The sequence below is a fragment of the Strix aluco genome, chromosome 6, assembly GCF_031877795.1.
Source record: "Strix aluco isolate bStrAlu1 chromosome 6, bStrAlu1.hap1, whole genome shotgun sequence".
Lineage (NCBI taxonomy): Eukaryota > Metazoa > Chordata > Aves > Strigiformes > Strigidae > Strix > Strix aluco.
The window spans coordinates 35809768-35833284 of record NC_133936.1 but is presented as its reverse complement, the minus strand read 5'-3'; the positions used below and the strand labels follow the sequence as shown (position 1 = coordinate 35833284).

General features: G+C 36.9%; 1 protein-coding gene across 2 annotated transcripts in view; it reads right to left on the bottom strand.

Moving 5' to 3' along the window:
- COL5A2 (collagen type V alpha 2 chain) overlaps positions 1-23517 on the bottom strand; it is a 112536-nt gene that overhangs the window by 65571 nt on the left and 23448 nt on the right. The window contains exon 1 of one of the 2 annotated variants that reach the window (XM_074829635.1): positions 7001-7450. The exons of the other annotated variant lie outside the window; for it this stretch is intronic. The gene's annotated coding sequence lies outside the window, so the exon portion shown is untranslated. Of the gene's footprint in view, positions 1-7000; positions 7451-23517 lie in introns of those variants that run through there. 2 annotated transcript variants of the gene reach the window in all.

Sequence of the window (23517 nt, the reverse complement as noted above, 5' to 3'; positions counted from 1 at the left end):
AAAAGATACATACCAGCCATTACTTTGCTCTCCTGCAGGATTATGGTTTCTGGGACAGAGGAAATGAAAGGCTTTCCTGCAGGCTCTCCTGCTTTTAGTCGCTGGATATCCTTCCATACTTCAGGGATGAAGCATTATGAACTTTTGTGAGGCAAATAGTCCATACTAAAAAGGTTTTAAATGAATTAAAATTCAAGTAGAGATGTGTACTTTAAAACAAACCAGCCGTCATCACCTCCAGCTACTGTTTGCTTTGAACTTAGTCTACTTTCTATTTCCCTTAGTTCCTCCTTTCAAAACTACTTTATCATTTTTCAGATCTTTTTAATTTTATCCTACTATTGTTTCTCTGATATGAGCCTTTAAAAGCCCAAGAAGGCAGCATCCAAGTTACAAGAACATTTTTTCCAAGACAAAGCTCTATGAATACTGACATCTTTTTGCACCAGTTAACTCTCACAGCAGAGTTAGGAGCTGCAATCAGGTGCACATAAATGCATAAAATACAGAAACGCTGTTTATTTTCCATTTTGTAAAAGAATAAAAATCTGTGTGGGGTTGAAAGAAGCATCCATGCTTAAGGGATGCAACTTAGATATTAGACGAGGTAACTTTTAGGGAACAACTCAGTTTATGTGGGCGCTCTGGTGTGACTATGCCCCGTTCCTGGTACAAATACTCACGTCTTTCACTGCACTCAGAAATCTGTATAAAAACAACATAGGGAACCCTGACTTACAACTGGGCACTTATGTGAGCAAACCTGGTTTGGTCTTTGAAGTGGAAATCACCAGCTGGAAGCCAGGAATCCTGCGCATCACCTTTGACTCAGTTTAACAGTGACAATACGTGTCCTAGTTTACCCATCTCCAAAATTACATGATACTAGTACATACCCAGCTGAAAAAAAAAAAAAAAAAAAGACTACCTTTTTTATTACTTAATCTTCAGTGCTACTACATGATAAGCCTTTAGGGACAGAGCCACTAGCATAAATCAAAAGACATCCATTAATGTCAGTGGGCTTTAATCCCATGCAAAGTATTATTGTTATACATTTAGAGGCACTGAAATTTCATGATGCATGGCATCACTTCAGCTCCTGATAAACACCTTTCAGTATAGTTTTCTTCTCTCTAATGCAGTAGATTGTTAGAAGTGAGTATTTGTGGTACATGAAATGCATCACCAATCACATCTTTCACATGGTATTTAAGACTGCAATACAAGCAACAAATAAGAACAGCCCAATTACTTTAGGACTCTTCATAAAGGACCTAAAGGTCCTCTTTAGGGCCCTATGGGCTCTATTTGAATAGGGAATTATCACAGGTTTTGCATTTAAAAAATATTCCGTGGTTGAAGAAGAAGCCTGGCATACAAACATGATAAATGTCTATTCACCAGCTCTCTTTGATATTTTTCAAGTGACTCCCTGGTGAAGCTCAAATAATGTTTTGCTTGGTTCAGATAAAGTCCAGCTTATCACAGGCTCACCTGAGCCTTTCAAAGCCTTACTTTTCCTCAAAGAGCACCTTCATTTCCTATCTCTTTATGTTCTTATGTAATTTCATTTTCTGAACCACAAAACCCTTCCACTTCATCTTCTTCCTCCAAACCCAAAATTCCTCATCTGAAACTCTTTCCCTAAGAAAAACACATATCTTCCCTTTACTTCACCACCTTACATATCTTTGAGTGCTACATCAGGAAGATTTCCCATTCAATTTCCCATTCAAGAGCTGCTCAATAAAATTTTGTAAGCATCAGTAACTCCACAGTGAGAATTAATCCACAACACCTCATCCTGTTAGGAAAAAAAATCATTGCCACTCAACAATTTAGGAATAGATAACCATTTGCCAATTTTTTACCATCAGTTTAGAAATAGGAATCCACTTCAGTAAAGTACTAAATACATTGGAACATGCTCCTGGTAACAACAGTAAAGTCCAAAACTCGCTATGATCCAAAGGACGTGAGATCATTATCTTGGTTCTTCAAAGCCTGTAAGATATTTATGTTCAAGCCCTTTAAGAGGTGGCTTTATCGCCTGAGTCACTGCTTGCATTTCTGTGTAAAGCAAGACTGGAACATCTATGTTTTGTTCTACCCACCTACTGAAATTCAGTTAATCAGTTAGGGATGTTATACTTCAGACTTAACATAGCTTTTGAATGAACTCTAATCTTTTAGCTCTTTCAGAGTATTACAACCATCAAGAGCATCACCAAAGGTACTCCTGTTTCTTACACTTGAAGAAAAAGGCTGGAAATACAGTGTTGCTTTCTCAGCTGATTCACAGTTCCCAAAAATCAGTAGCTGTCAGTAGACTGGATCTTCTCCAAGTTTATGCCAGCTGAAGATTTTGACTTTCAGTCCCTCGATCAGCATGTTTTTTACATCGATATCTATCACTCTGTTCTAAGTTCCCAGAAGATTAGAAATAGCTGGCATCTATCCACAAAGTGCACTAGAGGTTTGCGATAATTTCCAGAACACAGTGTCCTATTGCTAAATTTATTCACACTAGTGAAGAAATGTAATATTGCCAGTGTCCTTCCTCACTGACTCCTTCTCCACCAGTGGTCTGTGCTAATGTAGCCTCACGCAGCTACTCCAAACAATCTGTTGGGCAAATAAGGCCAAATATGTCATCACTATGTTATTTTAAAAACATCAGTAATCCTACCAGGTTAGTAGGCTTATACCTGGAATCAAATTAATTTAAAGGGTTGTTAAAATGAAATAATTTTTCTAAAATAAAATGCTCCACAGGAAATAAGGAGTGGCTATTTCAGTCATTAAAGATGCACACCAGTGCTTATTTAAGACAGATAGCGTGCTCTCAGGGATGAGTGTCCGATAGTGGACCTACAATGCATGAGCCGTATGACTGAGCTGCACGTACATGGAGGCAAGGTAGGAACAACAACCCAGACTGTATCCTATGTGCAGGGAGACCAAGCGCTGTATCTCAAGTCAGGCACAACTGTCATGCATGTCTGCTGTGCTCAGACTTCCAAACACTCGATGAATGGCCAGTACTCAAGAGCAGCTTTCTAACTCTCTTCCAGTATAACGTAACTTCTGCCTTAAAGGAAACAGTGATCTAAAAGTGAACTGCTAACACACCAATGCACATCTCCTTGATACAGTGCTTTGCTGCCTGGCTCTTTCCAAAAATTCATATGAGAGTTCAGACTTTCAGTGCAACATATACTAGATGCATTTATTCGATACTCCTAGACCACCCACAAGACTTCTTGCAAGCCTTCAGCACCGAGTTGGCAATGCTGTATGAATTAATTCTTCTCTACTTTTATTCACCAGGGCCTTATTCAAAGTTTAAAGCAAAATCGTTCAAGGCTTGCGGTCTCCTAACATCTACCCATTGTCATGACTGACATGTGACAAAGACAGCAGACAGAATTGCATTAAATGACCAAAAGAGAAAAACAGACAAATTTTCACAGACTAAATGCACAGAACCTCACCCTCAGTTTGTGTGAACAGGTACAGCCACACTGAAGTTAATGGATCAACATCATCACCGACAGACTCTCCCACTGTTTACAATCGCTCTTCAGCACCGTCATCTGCTGCACCATTTTTTAAACAAGTGGATACGTAGCAATTTTAAGAGCTGCAGAGTAAGATACATGTCTAAGTGTGGTCCTCTGTGTTGTATCCCAGAAGAACTACCAAAACTGATGAACTAGGAGAATATAAAAAGGAATATAGTTTTTTGCCTCTGGCAATGAAATATGCATAAATTGATATCTTAACTGCATGGTATAAAAAGGGAAAACTATCCTTCACAAAGCTCATTCTTATCATGTCTGTAACTGCACTCCTGTATGTTACAGACATTGAAGAAGAGAGCAAAATATTTTTGTAGTGATAAGTTTGACAAGAAAAGATAATAACCACCTTATTGGAAACAGATGGTTTACACTGCTATGCTATAGATAAAATTGTGTCAGCATTTCCATAAAAGGTCTCCCTGTTCCCAGCAGTTTTCAAGCTGGCAGGCAACATTTCTACATCATCTAGTAAGATACAATCCCAGGAGTAACCTGGAAAAATTAGAGAAAAAGTCATTCTTGAGCTAACATTAAAAAAGAGAGAAGGGAGGTGTTTGTGGGGGCAGATTGACAGGGAGAGGGATAACATCCCAGCAGTTCACAGATTACTACCAGAAACTCACTAGGCAAGGTTGTATCTCCATCTGCTTCTGCGGATGTTCATGGCATAACTGCAGTGACTTCACTGGTGCAGAATCATAACTCACGTCATCTACTGTCATATATGTACAAATACTGTCATATATGTAGAAATGTGCATATACAATATATATTTTTATGAATAGTTGTAAACCAAGGAGAAGACCTGTTAGAAACTGAAAATAACACAGATAAAATAGCTATTTGTGATAGATGAAAAAGGTTAGGTCCTAAAAAAACCACTTTGTCTAATGGATGAGCTGACACAGATTTAATTACTGCTGAAACAACCTCCAAATTAACAAACAATATTCAGATACATTTCAGAAAACATTAGTTCAGCTTTGTCCTTCCCAAAAGCATTTCGCTGCTTTGATCTAGAACTGATGATTATCTAGGATAATTTAATGCATGTACACTACCAACTGTATCTGTTGAAAATGAACAATTTTTTCAAGACTTACGTAGAAACGCAATGCTTGTCTTACCACTTAGTTCTGGATCCAACTCAGAATTTAACATTATAGTTTAGACCTCTCTAATTTAACAATCACAAAAACATTTTTTAACTTCATTAAATTTGTATCAGGCTTGCCTTTGTACACTTACACAATTCACTTCACATTCACTAGCTCTCTGTTCTTTTTGTGCTAGAAACTTTGGGGTATTCAAATTTCCTCCTATATTTGGACCACAAATCCTTTCTTGACAAGGAAGTTGCTCACTGCTTGACAGGGGACTTTTTGACAGGGTTTAATTGTGGTTGGTGGGGTGGTTTTGGTTTTTTTACTGTTGTGGAAGGCACTGAAAATGAATAATAAATTAAACACTGTCAACATGACAGATTAAATTTGTATCAGATGCTGTGAGCTACTGCAGTTACTCTCACATATAAAACATGAGAACATACAAAGTGCAACAAAGGTTACACCCACCTAAAGCTAGCTAATAGCTTTTTAAATATATATAAAATATATATATTAAATTAGATATTATGTAAATTATATATATATAAAATTAAATCAATTAAGTGTTTGAGAAATCCCCCAAAGGGACAGTTCAGTGAATGAATAATCAAGCTGAGCACTGAGCTCTATGGCATTTTGGCCGGGGTGTAGCCTCCTGTACAGTTCTGTACTAGGAAGTGTTAACACAAGAAACCAATACAAATTTGTGTTTACTTTGGGGCACAGGGTGAATCTTCCCTCTTGATATATTGTAGGACAAACAGGCAGAAGTTTACTTCCAAGATGAGATGCACCCCACTGTGCACAGCTGATAAACTACTATATTACATAGAAATTGTTATGATTTGATTTTAATACAATATTCATCAATTTAGAAATCCAGTAATTTAAAACTACTATGGCATATATTTTGCAGTTTTTCTGATTTAATTCTCTTCTACAAGGAGCAAATATACAAGGTGAAAATGCGCCTTTCTTCAACATCAGGAGCAAGTCTGACCTAGTGCTAAAAATATATTATGCCAAATCAGAGACTATTCCTTGGGCACTATAAAGTACACCTTCATTTTCTTAACCTCTCTGGTCATATTTTAGAAGTGATTCGATCGACATGTATCAACAAGCTTTGGGGAAGCAAAATAACCTTTCAATGTATAAGAACAACAATATAAGTTATACAGTTTCAAGGCTGACCCGCATAGTACGGTTCTGCATGTTTGGCTGCACCATTTTAACAAACAAAGTTATAAATAACTGTATGTTCAGAGGCAAACTTCACTTTGAGGCATTCCTTGGATATCAACACTTGAAGAATATAAACAGCCTTGTTGTTTCAGGGCCCTTTACAGTCTTGATATTAAGCAGAGCAGTGTAGTTTACACTCAATACAGTTTAAAATTCAAATATAACTTACAAAAGCACATAGCTCAGAGATTGCTTGTTGTACTTTACAGAATCTTTCCAACAAATCAGAAAGGTGACTGCTGAGTGAGATACAGTTATGGCATTAATAAAGGAGTAATAATAAATAAGAAAAGTCAATTCTAAAAAATAATCTTGCATTGCTACTGAGTGTCTGGCCACTGAAACTAGTTAAAAATCTTAACATTCTTTAATTTTTAATACAGAACCCAGAAATACTTTCACTTGCTAGCTTCTATTTGTTCATCAGGAAAATACACAATTTCTAAATATAAAAAAAGATACTATTTCATGGAACTGGTTGCAAATGATCAAACTGAAATTATTACACTGTAAAATCATTCTTGAACACTGGCATTCATTGATTCTACTATACTACCTGCCACATGGATTAAAAGCTTCAGTTTATGTCAGCTCTGTACACTGTTAGAAATATCCATAGAAACCATGTTCTCCCCAATGACTACACAACATTTTGTAATTACATTTCAAGATCTGATTCAAACAATATTTCAGTTAATGGCGTTAAGTGAAATATTTTTTAATTATTATGTTAGTAGGCCATGCATTACTCATTTTTAAAGAAACAATATTAAATATGTAATTAAAACTAACTGTGCTGATTGGATTCTGAACATATTAAATTATTTGTCTCAAAATAATTTCAATCCTCTATAATTTCTTAGTCGGTTTGCTTATTAAACTTAAGTAAATACTTTTGTGTATTGCATCAAAAATTTAATGTAATTTACTTGAGATGCGGAACTCTTCTACAAATCAGCCTGAGGACTTGTTTGCCCCATTGGAAGTTATCTTCATTACATGCATTTTGAGTGAAGGAAAAAGTTACAAAAATTACAGGAGGCAGGAGCAGAGGAAGCTTACCGGAGGCAGATCTCTTGTGCGAGACCTGCACATCCGTGCCTCATCACACTTGGTTTAGCAGCAGTTCCAGTTCTTTGCCTCTTACCAGGGAAAGAAAGTTATTTGTAATAGAGCTGATCTGTGTACATGAAAGCAAAAAAAAAACCCAACCTAAAAAAAACCCAGTCTGACCACCATGACAGATACGGCCCTTTTCCCAGACCTAGCTAAATATCACTGAAGGACATCCACTAAATGTCACTGAAATTAACTGGAATCCTCTCATCCTCTGTAAGAGGCATTGCAACCTGCTGAGTTGTAATGGGGTCAGCTCCAGGTCCCTGGCCAGTATTATGTAATAACCACATTACAGTCAGGCCTTCAAAAAAAAAAAAAAAAAAGCCACACAACACTAGGACAAGCTTTCTAGTACATATGAATATTGATATAATGTAACAATTTTCAAAATTTAAGTAACATAAATCACTGTTGAGCTTTAATGCTTTCATTGAGGCATGAAAGAATAATAAAGGTTATGTCATGTTAGGAATGGAACAGTGGATAACAGAGATGATACCTTTCAATATACATCTCTGTGCATACTCAGCAAATGCTGAGGTTCCAAGACTTCCAACAACATGTAAACAGACAAGACCTTAGACCCCACAAGACATACTTAGGCCCCACTGACATTATCAAGAAACTCAGATGAGAAATAATTGTCCACAAGAACCTCACCTGTGTCAACAATTAGATAGGTGAGGGACCATCAAAAAACTACAATGTACCTTAACACTCTTGAGAAACTAGAAGAATGAGGCACACTAAATTTTTTAATAATGATGTAATCAATAAAAACATAGCTTGGTCAAACACAGAATACTGGGCTCAAGGGTAAAGTGGTGAGAATGAATGAAGTACGATATATAAAAGGACCAAAGAATAGATAGTGTAACAGTCACTTTCATATCCAAATACAAGAATCCAGTGAATAATCTTTCATAAACTTAATGAGGTGCTACAGAAATTTTTATTTTATATATATATCTCCATATTTACATTTGGACAACATGACTGATTTATTTTTATTCCAAACTATATAATTTTATAGGGACCTGTATTGGTGCTATGGAATAAGTAGTTCATTAAAATACTTCAGAAGAATTATTCTTTAAATACTGGAGAAAAGTTCTGGTGTGAAATCCATGGCTTGCAGATGACCATACTGCCTTCATCACAGTGATGTAATTCCCTCTTCAAGACAGACCAACCATTTAGGATTAAAAGGTACTCTCAATTTTTTGCATTCAGTGTATATGCCCTATATATTTATTACCATATATAGAACTGAGCAGGGTTTATTCAATGTTTGCCTTCTGAAACCCCTGCTTCATCCTGAACTCAATATATATAGCACAGTCTTTGATATTAAGCACTCATTTAAATAACGTGAGATTCAGCCTTAACACATCTGTGTTACAATGCTCTTTTCCACATGTGGGAACTTTCCAGTCTCCACAAAGGGGGAAATTATTTTAACTCAGCACCAGAGATTCCACCTCAGATAGTAACAGAGGGAAGCAAAACTTTCCTAAGTCACAGCAGACTGTGAAAACACATCCTCCAAGATTTGAAATTGAAGTAAGGTTACCTCGATTTGAAATTGAGGAAATTACAGGATGTTGGAAAAAGCCACCAATGATACTTCTATGCCTTTTCATAACTTGTAATTCCTATGAATTTCTTGGCACAGAGGACACCATGAGATACCTAACTTGAACCTAATTCACAGTGGCTAGCAAAGCAGTCCTAAACCATAAATTCTCATCTCCTGATGAGTCAATGGAGAACAGCAGAGGAGGGCGTTTTAAGACAGTAGAAGAAGGTTCTGCCTGCCCAGGCAGACAGAGTTTCTCCATCGACATCTTCAAACACACCTGCACTGTGGTCGCAGGGTGAGCCCCTGAGTCCAGGGGCAGCTCAAGCACGGGCCCTATGGCAAGGCCAGAAGGGTACAGGGCCAGCAGGATGCTGAGCCCCACACTAGAACAAGGCACCAGCAGCTGCTGCAGCCAGCAGCCACTCCGGGAACTGCCAGGATGCCTGCACCCATGGAGCAATTTGAAGAGTCAGCTGACCAAGCTTTATGAATTTACTAGTATTTAATGACCACATTAGACTGATTACATTTTTTTTCTCCTCCCTACTACAGATGCCTTATTGCCACTTTGGTAGGTCAAAGCTTCATTATATGTAAACTGGTTATTTTCAAGAAAAGTTACATTTATTAGACTATCCATCACCATATGCTTTGCAGTATATCTTCATCTCAAAAGCATGAGTTAATGAAATTGTAAAACACAGAGGTACACAGATATCTGTTTTCAAAAAATCCAGAAACAAAACATTGTCCTGTGGTTACGAAGACCCGTCGGAAGCTTCAGATCTCACAAAGCAGTCCGAAAGAAACTTGACAAGAATGAGACACAGATAACTAATGACTTTTCCAATACAAAACAAAGCCACATCTTGTCTTCTAAATTGCTCTACTGCTGCCCATGCTGAACTAACAGATGAGTCCATTTCCAAACCAAACCCTAAAATCTGGCTTAATTTATTCTTCAGTGATTCTCTCACGCTTCATGAAGATCTGTTCTGAAAGCTTTAACACTAAAATTGAATCCTGTAACAAAGTATTTCTAAGAAGTAACTAAGCTTTGTTTAAAATAGCATAACTGTGTTTGTTTAAGGTAAGATTAGCTCAATTTACAGCATGATTTGACTTCTATTAATTATTGCAGATGTATTTTTTGGCTCCCAAATCCCCACTGGTTCTAAAGCCACTGTACAGCTATTGTTTCATTTTCCTTCACTGAATGACTAGTAAACCTCTGATCAATACCTCCAACAAGCACTTTCACATGAATTTCCACCGTCACAGAAATCCTGCTAATCTCAAGAGACAAAAGAGCTTCTATGCCACATTTTATATCTATTTTTATATCATAGGAGCTCATTTTTCTAGACTGTAAGTGGTAGTTTCCTGCCAGATCCACCCACTCATACTGCAGCTTCTCACGGTAAACACTTCAAAACACCATGAGGAAGAATTATGGTTTAACAAATATTAAAGTTCTCTACCCAAGAAAACTATTGATCTAAGTTTTGCAACCTAAAGTTCTAGGACACAATCCATTCTCTGCTTCTACATCACCTGTTCATATGAACACACATGAAAGTACACCTCTGTAGACCATTACTACTGCTCAGTCTTGGATCTTCTCCTTTTAAAAAAGAGACTTCCTTCTAACAGCATATTGCCAGGACCTGATGGCTAAGAAAACAAACTATTAATACCATTTTTATCCTCCATTTTCTTTGCTCTGTCTATAGGTTTAGATTGCAACAGGTACATCATCACTAAGTGTAATAAATACATCTAACAAAACTCTCCCCCCACTACCAAAATATTTAGAGTAAAATTTAGGAAGTTGACTATAGCAAGTGACACTCTTTTTTGCATTAAGGAGCTTGAAATATCACTTTGAAAAACACTTACCCTGAGACATAAGCAACCTCTGTGTTAGAGGAATGCTCCCTCAGAAGTAATGCATGAGTTACAGTGAGAAAGGAAGCAGCATCTATCAGACTTTTGTACTGCAAACAGGTGGTGAGTACTTAAAATTTACATGCATTCCTCAAATTTCCACTGGCTACAGCACATAGCAAAATTTTAAATGGTTTATTTCAATTTATTTGCAATCTTCATGCCTGTCGGAAAGCATAATGAATACATGCTGAGATATCTAACAACAACAAACCAAATCATCACTTCCCAGCACAACTTCAAAGCTCTTAGATACATAGCAAAAATCAAAACGACGCTGCAGAAATTTATCTTCCAGCCTCTTCTATTTACAGCTTACTAGCTGCACTGCCATTTAAGCGTTATCTCTCATATGGTGAGTAGAAATACTTCCTGCTGTTATTTACTATCTTCTGGTACTAGCTGCTAATCACAGCCAGGCTACGGATCCTGTCATTTCATCCCTAGGACTCAGGCCAGCCCCAAGGGACGGTGACAATCCTACTTCAGGGAACCGGACACTCGACCCTATTGCACTCCTTTCCGTTGCTGAATGGTTTTGAAACCTGAAGCAGCTGAATGAGGCACACACTTGCACTTAACAAGCGCATTGCTCAAGATCTATTATCTCTTAGGAAGCTTTCTCTCAACTGCTTTTTAAAAGTCATTTTAGTACTTTAGACATAGGTCTTTAACAGCAAACACCATCGAGTAACATGAGATTTCTTCTCCTCCTCCTATTCTAAACTAAACCAAGTTTACAAAGAAATTCTGAAAATACGGGAATGAGCCTAAAACAGAATTTTTGAATAACCCGAAATGATAACTTCTGTCGGCAAGACAAACACTGATACATCTAAATTACTGACATAGCATATTATTTAACTGTTTACCTAAAGATATAAACATGGACAGATTATAAAAAGCTTCAGAATCTCTTCCAGTAACTTACTTGCTTGGAATAGCACTTTATCACCACATTACAACAAACATTGCTGTTCCAACTGTCCTTGGGTAAGGATTCAGTTTCTTTGCATGTTCAGGAGTCTGTGACTTCAAGGAATGTGAGTCACAGTTTGAAATGCTATTTTCCATTTTTCTTTCCATTAATTAAAATCCCCCACAAAATTTTAATTTATGACTTATGCATTACATTATTTTATAATATCCTGCTCTGTGCTGGACAGTATATATAATAAATGGAAAGCAGACACAATCACTCTGGGATTTCATTAATTCCAAATTTTTTATGGATTTATATGCATGGAATTTCTTTCTGTCTTTCAAACAGTCCAGTCTGGAAATGTACTAGGTTCAACATACTATACTTAACAGACATTTAGTATATGTTATTACCAGTTAAAAAAAATGGACATTGTAACAAAGTAGCAAGCCAGTACCAGTTTAGGATGGTAGGTTTAAAAATTCAAACTCATTTGAGAGTAGGCATCAAAATGTTTGTATTAGAAGTATACAATATGATTGTTAATCATTCTTCTGTCCTATTTTTTATTTATAAAAGTATAGCAATACAAACATAATTGAGACTGCTGTATAAGGAAAAAAATATGGGACACATTGTGATAAATGTATAGCAGACTGGAAACTTCCCTCCAAGAAAGAGAAAAATAAGCAGGTTGGGGGGATTCTTGGAAAAAACTTTTTTTCCTGTATTTGGATGGTGTTGCTATCATGGCCACCAATTTCCAGCAATACTCAGTTTAAACACATTTCTTAATTTAATCATGCAAATTAGTTTTGAATCAGTTTTCCACTGTAACCTTTACAGCCATTATAAATGTGTCTACCAAACTTGAATTCACAAAATCATCCATATAGCACTGCAAGCAATAAGCAAATAAATGAATTGCATATCACAGTACGTATTAAATATATACAATAAATTACATATAAATCAATATGAAGATATTTAAATCCAAATTATTACATAGTTCCTCAAATGTCTTTCCAAATGGATTTCATGTAATCAGTGTTAACGTACTGAGCACAGAAATAATATACAGCTGCTCACGGTAACATTACTAAATTGCACAGTAATCACAGAGTATCTCTGTATGAGCAGTAATGGTAAATAACATCTTATAAAAGTTGCCATTTCTACTGTGCCTCAGTATCAATTTTCTCAGCTAGGTAGCTTCAGCTTATAAGAACCAGATACATTCTGAACTATTACCTTTGTGCCAGGAGGTATCCATCCATACATCTGAAACATGGGCAAATATCTGGTTTTATTTTCTCAATGAGGCAAGAGGTACAACGGTCTAATGCTCAAAATACAGTGTTCCCTTGAGCTATCTGCAGTTAACCAGGCACCTACATAAGTGCTCAGCAATGAATAGCTTGTGAGGATGCCAGAAATAATATAAAAAAATGTATTCTACATAGAAGAGTAAGCACCCTGCCCAAACTTAGATTTTAATAGTTCAGTATATTTTCAGCCAGTTTCCTCCAATATTTGTCTTTCTCTGCATATTAATCTCTTTTAATGATGAATTGTTTATAGGCTTTCTCGCAGTTTATTTGGCAAAGATGTTGGCAATTCTCTGAGAACAGCAGCCTTGGTACAGTCCAGTAAAGTGGTTTTGAACTTGTGGTCTCTGGGTTGAAAAAAAAAAAAAAGCCCATGAAGATAACTATATATGAGGGGCATAAAATAGACATGCAGCACTGCGTCCCGGCAACCTGGTGTACTGATCATCCAGACCTGAGCTCTGACCAGAGGGCATCAGAGCCCCCTTCTAAGCCATTCCCCAACATTTCTTCTTGATAAAAAAACAGAGCACAAAAGGAAACAGGCAAGCCAGGATTGTGGAAATTGGCCTTTTGCTCCCAACATGGAACTGGGATGTAGTTAGGACACACACCTCAGCCTCTTGGTTTAAAGAAAGCCAGAGGAAAAGCAAGTATGTTGTTAGTAGATTCATATTGCTCTACAGTACTTTGCACCCCCACCATTTTTAAGAGCCCACATATTAAAAAATGCTGAAAAAATATTATCCCAGGGATCAGCTGCTCTTAGCAAATCTCTCTGGGTTTCCTCTCCTGCCGTCACTGCACCCCTGCCCCCCTGCAGTTCCCATATATTTCGTACCCAGAGAACTAGATAAATATAATGAGAGACTGATAAGGCAGAATTCCTAACACTGATAGTTACTAAACCAAGCATGGAAAAAAACACAATATGCATTTGGTGTGTCTTTAAAATTGATTACATCACACCATAGTACAAAAGAACAAAAGCACATTTTCCAGTATTTTAAAACATATGGGAACCTGAGACATAGCCAGGAAGGCTATTTCATACGGAAATAGATTCAGTCTTCCAGAGTTCAGAAAACTATTGAATTTCTTTAAAAATATCTCCCAAATCCCAAAGGCAGATTAAATCCAAAAAATGTGGAATAAAAATCAGTCTGAAGGCCCTGGTTAGCACAAAGCTCGATGAGATTCATTTTCAGTCCTTGGCCAGAATTTATTTTCCTTCCCATTTACACTCAACAAATCACTGCTTCTGCATATTCTTTCTATTTCATGTTATTACCCTGACTTACTCAAAATAAAGAAGTCGTCCTGATCTAGGCTATGGCATCTGAAATGGTGATGTTCATCATAAGAGAAAGCATAATCCAGCAGTGACATATCATTCAGCTCAGCAATACTTCAGCTGCTTGCTTGGCACTGTTCTTTTTTAATCTCAAATATATCACCAAAGTAGAGTTTATGGAGAGCAGAGTTTATGGCTAGCAAGCACTACCAAACAGGTGGTGAGAGAACACCATTTTCATAGGCACATGGGGCAGTAACTGACACCTAATTTATAAAGCAAATTAAATGTTCATCACAGGAAAATGCACAGAAATGCCAGATATCTGTAGAAAGCCATGCTGGAGTATAAACATCCCACCAGCTGGTTCTGCGGGAAGGAGCTCCAAAGAGCCTTTAATCAAGTATGTTTAGTGTTTCCTAAATGCGGTGTCTGCATGCTCACTGCGAAGCGTGTTTGGAAAATGAAAAGCAGCCGCGTGTGGAGCATTTTCTTTTCAGTAAAGTGATGCCCCCCACTTTGCTGCCTGTTAAATTTCAGCTGCATCAGGTTTTAAATTTTTAAAAATGTTTAGGACTTGATCTTTACACATTGAGTCTTCCAGTGTCACTAATCACTACAGACCATATGTAAAATGCTCACAAGTTTATTGACACATATGGCACTTATTGACACATAATCATACAAGTTACTAGTCACAAAGATTACTTAAGACAGTGGATCATGGGTGGCAAAATTCCCCCAAAACGGTACTTTGCAAATGAGCTGGATGTTTCCAAAGAGCACTTTGCTATGCAAGTAATTCTTTCCACTGGAGTTGAAACAGCACGGCTAACGATCACATCAGCTCCCTCCCCGTCTCTCAGCTTATAACAATAAAATGTATTAGATTTGGAGCAAGGAACAAACAACTTACAATTTGCACCTAGCTTGCATTAAAGCACAAATCAATATATTGGTAGCAATGATAATAAAAGGAAATGGATTCACACAGTTCAAATAGCTGTGTGTCCTTACACTGGTTGAGAGACCATTACAAAGATTTTTCCTGTGAAAACAGTGAACCAGAAGTGTCCAAGAAGCCCAGCACAATCAGCCACAGCGTTCAGCCTATGAGCTGAAAACTTCTAAGCTCATTGGGGCAAGTCAGTATTAATCCCCTATTCACCTGTGGACTTAGTTCATACATAGAGGATGGCATATTTTGTAAAATACTATCAGAAATCATTCCCGTGCTTCCTGTTCTATCCCTTCCTGTCTGCATTAGCTTTACATAGAAGGAAACATTATCTCATATTCCTCATCTCTCTACCACCAACCAGTGTTCCAAGACCTGATGGCAGCTTTCAGAAATCACCATGTCACCAAAAAGAAAAAGGCAGCCAAATTGTTCTGGATAGAGTGGTCTGGGCACATAAGCAAGAAACTGCTTATAGGAAGAGGTCTTTGATCTGATCTATGAGCATAGTTAGGAAGAGCAAACAAGCTTACTTCTGAAATAGAAGCCACAGACTTGGGAATAGTTTCCTAGAATTTATTTAGATAAATATCCATTAAACCATCTCTCTCGCACACAACAAAAATTCAGGTATAGTGCAATACCAAATACTTTTTTTCAGAGAGTGTTTCAGACCAGTTATTTTAAAACTCTTGATTTTCTTAGCTGTCATTTACCTCTGAAGTCAGGTCAATATCATCTTTTCTTACAGAAACAGCATAACTGAACAGATTTGGAAATTTCTAAGAGCAATGGTACAAAAAGGCATTTAAAAAATGTATTACACCATGTTGTATTTAGTTTTAGTCTGTTGGATCTTTCCAAGTAAGTCAAACACACACATTATATGTTCTAAATCCTTCCTATTTTGAGTAAATATGTATCCTTTGTAATTCAAAACATCAAATAAAGTGTGTACGTTACAAATAAAAAGCAAAAGTTTTAAAATCCTCATTTAGAATTAAAGTTTAATTTATATGGAATTAATAATGACTATACATTGACTAGTCTAACATTCATGGCTTTCACCATGATTCATGAAATCATCTATTTCTTCTGCTGTTCATGAGTAGGACACTTTTAACTAATAATAAAACTTCTTCCAAAAAATATTATCAAGCAAAATTATTATTTCATTATTAAACGGAATATTAATAAGAAGTATAATTCTACCTATTTCTACCTTACATATGATCCAAACATAATCACATCTGTCAGTACCAAGGAGTAATGTATAGGGAAAGTGCTACACTATCCCCATGATTTCATGATGAGTCTGAAGATGCATGCTATTTTTCTTAAAACTATAGATTCTGGGTCATATAATTTATGAGGATTTAAGCTGTCATGAAAAGAAAGAGATAATTCTAGCCCCGAGTTTGCAGAAGAAAGCTTTAAAATAGAAACTAACTAAAAAAAAGGGGGGGAGGGAGAGCCTAAAAACCTAAACAAATGCTTAAGGCAACTAAAAAACTAAACTTACGATTTTTCCTTTTTTTTTTTTTTTTTAATATGACTCATGGTTTTATAAGGTTTTGGATTGGAAATACTGATACATTTCTGTTCCAGTAATTCCTTTAGAAGCATGTATTCAGGACTGCCTACCCTTTCTCATCAAATCTCAGAACATTCTTCTGTCTCTTGAATTTCAGTCCCATTTATTCCCTAAAATACTCCTTCACCATCCCCTAAAATTCTCCATTGTCCTTTCAGAAAGGAAAGAATCACCTCAAGCCCTCCTACTCTCTCCCTCTCTATCTAGGCTACCAGGTTTCAAACTAGTCCGACTCCATTCGTCTTCCTTACCTGATATAATTGTGGTTGGCTGGAAAAGAATATAGATTGAGAGATAATTCTTACTAAAAAAAAAAAAAATCTATATAAATACAAATTTCATTTCTTTGATTAGCACCAGGACAGTTATTTTTAGTTTTTGTTTTGGTGGGGTTTTTTTGTTTTGTACAGTGGGAAAGCTAGCATTAGAAAACACTGTAAAATCCCAATGGAGACAAGATCAACCATCGCTGTAGTAACACTATCTCACACAGTTACTTTACAGTAAAATCCAGGCTGGTTTTCTCCACTGACATGAGTAAGTGCATATTAATTATCTAGTGGTGAAAACACATCTTCTTGGCACTGAGGACAAGCTATCTCTTTGTTCACTTTGGCACAGAATCAGTTCCCAAATTGATTTCATCTCATATTATTGCAACAGCTCATAGATTCATTTAGAACACTCAAACTTTCATTTTGGTGGCTGATAATAATCCAAAAGCACCTTTGGTGTTTATTACTTAATTGGTGCTTAATTATTTAATTATCAATACACCTGCTAACCATTAAAGCACTGCAGTTTTAAGCAGCTGAAACTAGACAAAGGACATCTATAAAAATAGCCTCACTACCATTCTATATAGGTTTATTCATTAATTTCCTGTTGTAGAACTTCATTTTATGCCAAAGACTGAATCAGAGAAGAATATCAATCTAGAAATTAAGGGAAAGAAGTTCACAGACAAGCATGCATTCGCCTTTTACCATAAACCCAATGGGTTTCCACCCAAATCTGAACTCTAGAAAAAGGTCATCTCAATTTTAAAACTTTCAGGCTAATTTATAGAAAAGTTCTGCTAAAGTTTAAGTAATCTACCAAGGTGTTCCTGAATTATATGTTGTCCCTTGCTAGAAGCATGTCCTTAATTATGTATTTCCTCATTTCCTAACACTCATGAAGACTCTGCTTTAGTTTATTTTCTGACCTTCAAAAAAAGAGACCTTTTTTACATTCCCACCACTGCAGTCCAATGCACTTTTTGTGCAAGAAAAAAATGCATGACGCCAAGTGTAACCAATATATTGCATACCTTATTACTATAGTAAAAGACAACAAGTACCCAGAACTTGGGCAGTAACACTGCAGTTAGCTGACTGCATGTGCTTACAAGCCATAAGGAAGACCAAATATTCTGGCCTGCTGCCATCACAGTGGCAGCTGTGTGGAGCAGAAGAACGAAGCATGAGATAAAAGTTTTAAAACTCTGAATTCCTCCTCCTTACCTTCACATGAGCCTTCCCTGTGTGAGAGGCTTGTTTACTCTACCTACCTTGAATCTTCCTTGCTTCATTTTAAGTCCTGCAGCTTTTAAGGCTGTGGTGGCTGGATCACACCTCCCAGCAAGGTCTGAGTCACAACAGAGTATGAGACATCTGAAAAAGGCATGATGTGGCCCGATACCCTGTCTCAGTAGATCCAGGCCCCCTCCATAGCTCGCCGGGGAGGAAAAGGCAGATCACTGACACTCCAGCAAGCTCCCGTTGAGTTTCATTTGCTGAAAGGTGGGATGAAACTGCTCTTATGCCATTTCATTTGTGACTCTAGTGAGTACAGGATGACTCTGCTTCAATGACAGGATTTCACAATCTCTACAGAAATGACAGCTGCTACAGCCTTCCTGCAAGCATTTTGCATAGAGTACCTAGTAAATCTTAAACGTCCCTCTAAATCTTTAAAACAAAACCAATAAAAAGCAAGCAGAGTCACCACAAACTATTATAGCTTCCTACTTCAAACATAACTGGTACAGCTAAATCCTCACAGATTTGAGCACTACGCCATTTTCAGCATACTGGGAAATCCCAGCTAATCAACTCCGCACGTGTAAACAAGGCCTTGCAGAATAGTTTTTCATATGGGCTTGTATATTTTTCCTCTGTAAAGCTGCACACACATCCCCTTTGGGCATGCAGACTCTGTCATTCAAACAGGACCGAATACATACAAACCATGGCGCTGAGGGAAGGTCTCAGCTGTGTGCTCAAAAGCAGATTTCGTACAGAGAAGTGAGCGGTCAATGCAACAGCTGCACACGTGTGTTTATAACTCAGTCTGCTCATCTCCCCTGCACATAAACAGAAAACATCCTCCCACATTTTGGCTGCAGTTAATCTATTGTTTCTGAGAGATTACAGTCTTCTACATATAAAATGTGGGTTTAATAGCAGTCATCTTTGGCAACAAGTGTCCCATCCAGTCATGTTTTAGATTTGTAACAGCTAACTTTTCATAAAATTAAAGATCTTCCCGAGCAACACAGCATTAACTGTATTTCAGTTTCATGACATTAACCACATCTACTATTATCAGCATCAGATTGTTCCTTTTTTCGTTCAGTTCTATTTTTCCATTTCAAAGTGCTTTAGTAGTAACCAAGCTTTAATTAATTGCATGTGCATTTCCTCAGTTTCCGAGTAACATCAGCATTATATGTATCAGAAGCACGTAAACATTTTTCAAATCCTATCTTTGCTCCTACATCCTCCTCCCACGAAACATCTACATACCCACACAAAACAACATAAAAGCACGCCACAGCTAATAATTTCCTATTTACTCAACTTCAGGACTACCAAGCATTCATCGTATTCATTGATCCAAAAACATCAAAGGGGACACTCCTTTTTTGTATTACCAAGCAGTTTGAACTTAGTTTACCTTCCCACCTTGTAGAAAACAACTCAATTATAGATAAAAGGGAGCTCAGGTGTTTTGCTGTAAAATCCTTTCCAGGTCATGAGAACAGAAAAAGCTCAATGATGAGTCCTGGCCTGCCACCAAGTCTGGCCTGTTTACTGTCAGGTTCTGGCAGGGCTACACTACTCACACTCAATTTTCCTCAAACTGAAATCCTGACATGTCAGATACTCTCTTTATATAAGGGAAGGACATTCGTTTTACTTTCTGCTTGATCTACATCCTGGTACAGCTGAACTCTGGATTCCTGAGCCCTTGTTCCTGCTCCTGCTCCGGCCTCTTGCTGCCCTGCTCTAGATGTCTATCTTGTAACCTGGACTCCTCTTGGTCCTTTGGACTGAGTGCTCCCTGGCTTCTGCAGTGGATGACATTCACCCTCAGAAATCATGGTGCCTTGCTCTGGGCTGCATTTCTCATGACATCTTATACAACCAGTAGGGTCACTGTTATCCTCTCAATACTAATTAAGCATATGCAAGTATTAATGTGCGTGTTGTTTTTACTCTGTAGTTGCACCATCGTTATTGGTTATCTGATTTTCTAATTAACTCCTTACCCAAAATTTCAAGTAAAATACATGTTTCAGTCAAAGAATTCCTTGGCATTTTATTAGATTCAAAATATTGCACTAAATGCATTAGTAATTTAAATCAGTCTGTGAATTACCCTTCCAAAAACAACTGCAGGGTTGCACATGACAAAGTCTGAATAGTACTTCAAGTGCAAGGCAGCCACAAAAACACATACAGACAGTGCAGAAGAAAAACTTAGAGCAGGCACACATTCATCAATATATTGAGCTTGATTCAGTTGCTTAAATATAAGTCATCTAGTGATATTTTAGATGACAAAGTGTGCAAGACCTCTAAGTAAGGCTAGCAGATACAACACAGGACATACAGGAGGACCCACGCTCTTCTGGACTAGCAGTTGAAGGCAAAGCAGGACATATTACAACTTCTCAAATGGCCCTAGATGCCTATGTTGAGACAACTGTTACGTCCCAGATTCAACATAGCATGTCAGCATGACCCTGAAGTAAACCACATACTTGAATGGAATGGAATAAAAGTAAGTAGTTGTACTGACTGGGAAAATCGATTCAGTGCTCCTGTGATGGAGTCCATACAGAATTTATCTCAGTGCCCATAGTCTGTGAGATATCCATATCTAAAGTAGATAACAGCCCCATTTAATCTTACATACTCACGTTTAATTGCCCCAGCTTGCCAGCTCACATTTGTTTTCTGCATCCTCAAAATAATTAAAGTGAGATAAAACCACTATAAATAGATAAAATTATACTGCTTGCATACCTACTTTGACTAAGATAAGAGCAGCAGGAATTCACTTGTGGTTGTATTTATTGATCTTCAATTTATTTACAATATTTAGGGTTCTGCCCTGACTTACTGAAAATGCCTTTTCTAAGGAATGCAAATGCCTGTCTGCATCCAACAGGCCATCGCATGGTTTCACTAGCAGGTTCGGTCACGCTGTTGTGTTCAGGATCGCAGCTGGCACCAGTTTGCAAGCTTCATGCTACTTCTGAATAACCTACGCACAGGGCTGGGAGTTTTTTAATATTTGTAGAATAGCTTGTGTTTTGGTTTGACTCAACTCCAGTTTCAGCTTGCACATGTCTGGCTTTGCAAAAACCTGATGTCTGAATTGAAATCGAATTATTAAGTAATCTTCTAGTTGTAAAATTATTTACAGCCTTAAGCCATGCTTTGTCTTTTGTTGTATTAGGAACATGAAAATCATTTACCAGGTATTTAGTTTGCACAATTAACATAAACCATTTGCTGCAGATTTTAATGAAGTTGGAAGTATTTTGCTGATACATAGTGCCTTCAGGATAAAGAGCAGAATTTGTTAGCTAATTCTAATACTTAAAACCTCTGATGTAGCATCACACATAATGGAACCAGGTCCACAATTTGCAGATACCATGCCTAAAAATTACTAATACTAATACTTAGATACCTCTTTTGAAATTTATTTTTTCCTGCTGATCTCTTTTTCTGTTCATTGGATGAATTCAAAGAAGCCAGACTGTGCTAAGTTTGATGTACTACCTCTTCCTAAGGAGATTAGGATGCTTACCTTTGCATTACATAAGTTCTACATTATATGTGTATTATGTATATATTCTAAAGTATTTCAAATGTGTAAATATAGTTTGAGCACCGTATATTTTATAGTTAGGATTAATATCCTCCAAGAAAATTATTTGTGAAATTCATAATTTAAGGAGATATTTTTCCATTGTACCATGAAATGGCAATATTTTAAGATGGCATTTAATTTACATAAAATATTTTAAAGACATAATTAATTCCATCAAAGGATATTCAGTGCTCTGAAGTTTCAAAAGAACCCTAGGTTATATAATATTACTTTGTTCCTATTTTACAGTTGAGGAATGTGTGATATTTGAAAGTTGTCCCTTGTTTCTGGTTGTTCAGCTGGAAAGATTTCTTTTATTGTTGTTTTCTAATGAAATGATGTACAACTACCACTCAACCTGAAGTAAAAAGGGCAAATAAATTGCTCCTTTCAAATTCAGGCCTAAAAGTCTCCCAATTTAGAACACGGAAATCTTTACCTCTCTGAAATAGTAGGCCTATTCATCTTGAGATACTTTGAGGACAATTACTCACCAAGTACATTCCTTCCTTTTTTTTTTTTTAGCTGGCCAACCAGAGGTCACTGCAGAAATTTGACCTTAGTCTGCACTAAGTTGGAAAGATAAAATCACCTCTTTTTTTTTCCTTTTTTAAGCTAGATTCCAGTTAACACCTAATTTGCATAAATTAATAGCTTTTGGAAAGCATTTTCAATGTCAAACTGCAGTTTACTCATTTATCAATAGCAATACTGAATTTGGTGTTAAGATTAACACGTTAACATGGGAATTGGACTCGACAATCCATATGGGTCCCCTTCCAACTCAAGATATTCTATGATTCTATGATTATTTCAACATTGCTTGCCTAATCATGTATTGTGAGAAGTCATGCAGTTCTGTTCCACGAAAAGAAATTTGTTCCCAGAATTTGCCAAGGGTGCAACTGTATTTCATCTGACTCTGGCCATGTCTTAAAAACATCTGAGGGAACTGGACTTATTTTCCTCTGATTTTGAAGTAAGATGAGTCCATATAAGATAGCAAGCTCAATAGAGGGCACTCCTATATGCCTCAGAAACTCCACTGAAGATGAGGAAAGCAAAGCAAGAGCACTGCAAATAATATCACCAGAAGACCAAGTTTACATCTTAGGTTTACATCATCTGACCGCTTTATAATGACACATTTTAGTTCCAGTTTATATCTTGCAAAAATCTGAATTTGTGTCACTTCTATTTAAAAAATTAAAAAATATAACATAAATGAAATAGACTATAAAAAGATTAATTATACTGCAAGAATGAACGGCAGCAAGTTAAATTTGCTGAGTACATTTTGCTAAGCATTTTTAAAAGCATTTTAGAGATTTTTAGGTGAGAAATCTATTACTTACAAACACAGCTACATCACATGCAACGTTAACAACACTAGTACTGAAAGAACGCACCCAACTACCTACCCTTTTCATCCACCAGAAAAAAATTCCATGAGTTCTTTTCTGAGACACTCCACAAGTATCTGGGTTTTTTTTTCAGTTTTACTATAAAGTAACCAATCCATGCTCTTCACAGCCAAAAGTCTCTAATTCACTGCATGTCACATTTTGTCACGTTCAATAAACTAAAGCTGAGACTGCCAGAAGAAAACAGCTGAGAAAATGCAGTACTTCAGTCTAATTTCTTCTCATGAACTAGCAATGCCATTATCAAGTCCAAATAAAGA